Source organism: Fulmarus glacialis, unplaced genomic scaffold (assembly GCF_000690835.1).
Source record: "Fulmarus glacialis isolate BGI_N327 unplaced genomic scaffold, ASM69083v1 scaffold25265, whole genome shotgun sequence".
In the NCBI taxonomy this organism is placed as follows: domain Eukaryota; kingdom Metazoa; phylum Chordata; class Aves; order Procellariiformes; family Procellariidae; genus Fulmarus; species Fulmarus glacialis.
In genome coordinates, this window is record NW_009212688.1 from 13,882 (window position 1) to 15,761 (window position 1,880).

The following is a 1,880-nucleotide window of genomic DNA, read 5'->3' on the forward strand; positions in this document are numbered from 1 at the left end:
CCCCCCTGTGGGACCCACCCCCACCAAGACCCTGCCATACGGTGCCAGAGCGATGCACCAGCCCCTGCCCCCTGCACGCTTTGTGCTGGCGCATCGCTCTGGCACCGTACGCAGGGCGCAGGGGCTGGTGCATGGCTCTGGGTCATTCCTGGGGAACCTAACCCGGCTGGCAAGGCACCATTGCTGGGGCAGAGGAAGGGAGATGCCACCCCTGAAAGGTTCCAGGCTCCCATGGAGGGTAAATCCCAGCTCCTCCGCCAGCAGCCGGGCGCGCAGCAGGCGCAGTTTCACCGCTACCCGCGCGGCGGCACTGCCAGGCTGTCCTGCCCGGGCTGCCTGCGCTGCCTGTGCTGCCTGCGCTGCCTGCTCTGCCTCGCCCCGCTCAGGCTGCTCCAGCTCTTCCCAAGGCTCTGGGCTGAGCCCCCCCAGAGGGATCGGGGTCGCCTCACACTCTCCAAAGGGGAAGGACCCGATACCTGCAGCAACACCTGACACAACCTTCAGATGCAAACGCCTTCTCCCCATCCTCTGCTGGGGACACGATGAGCCCGGGGACTCAGGAATTGCAACAACCTTTCAGAAAAATGCAGCATTGCCCCAAATCCTCTTTTCCCCTTTGGCTCCTAGAAGAAGGAATCCTCTGGAAACTGCCAGGCGAAGTTCACCGCTTTTCCTAGCAATGCATTCGATGCATCGCGCTCCCTCTTGGCAGCTGCCCATCCTCCAACATTAAACTGGTTGCAGCGGGGCCAAGCATGGGAGCACCCACCACGCTTCGGTGCTCTCCCAGCTCTGGCGCTGCTTGCCCAGGCAGCCCCTGCCTGCAGTTTGTTTGGTTCCCCCATGGAAACCTTGCACGTGTTTCTCCGCTCACAGCACATGGGAGTCCCAGCGCACCCGGGGAGTAAACCCAAGCATCTGTCTGCAAGCTGCTCACTTACAGCTCGCGAGGGAAACGCTGCTAGAAGGTTGCAACTGACTTTGCGAGGCTTCTCCCCTTCACAGCTTTTTGTGACAGTCACCAATGAAGTGCTGCCTTTGGGGGTACCAAAGCCAAGAGGGACAGATGCTGGATGCGAGGGTTTCAGCAAGGCCCCGGCGCCTGGCTTACATTGCCGGTATGGTTACACAGTTGACGACACCAGGACAAACACATGCTTTGCCCGTGGGATCCTCGGGCCCCAGCGTTGGAACAAGGCACGGCCCCTTCCCTCCTGGTGTTTCATAGCTCCCAGCTATGTTTGTTTTACACTTTAGCGCCGAAGAAACAGCAGATGGCACGGCTTCTCCTCGCTCTGCCGCATGGCTTGCGGCACTCTCGGTGGCTGTGCTGGTGCCACCTTGCACCCCGCCAAATACTAGTGTGTCGCTGTCATCACGTGCAGAGTGCCAGCAGCGACCACGAGTGCCGACATGTCCGACAGTCCCGACGGGCACTGGCTGGCGGATGGGCACAGACAGAGAAGGGGGAAAGAAAGCAGCCCCGCCCATTGTCACAGCCGCCCTTTCTGCCTTTTCTTGTTTCACTTCCAGATATTTTCCTAAAGCTCCAAGTTTAAGGGTTCCTGGTTATTGAATCCAGAGGGTGCCCAAGCCACTGGCCCATCCACAGCGCCGCCGTGCTCCCATCCCCGCGCCGCGGGGACCATGCAGCTGGAGTTTCTCCCCGCACGGCACAGGGTGCAGAGGGCTCCAGTAGTCCGGGGGGTGCAGAGGGGGAAGGATGATGAGGGGTGAGCAGGTGATGAGGGACACCCAGCCTCCGCCCTGTGAGTGTCAGAGGACAGAACCAGATGTCTGCACTTGGGCAGACCCTGCGGGGAGGCTGTAGCACACGTGCATGCCCCAATGGGAAGCTCTCAGCAGCCTGCCTGCAAGCA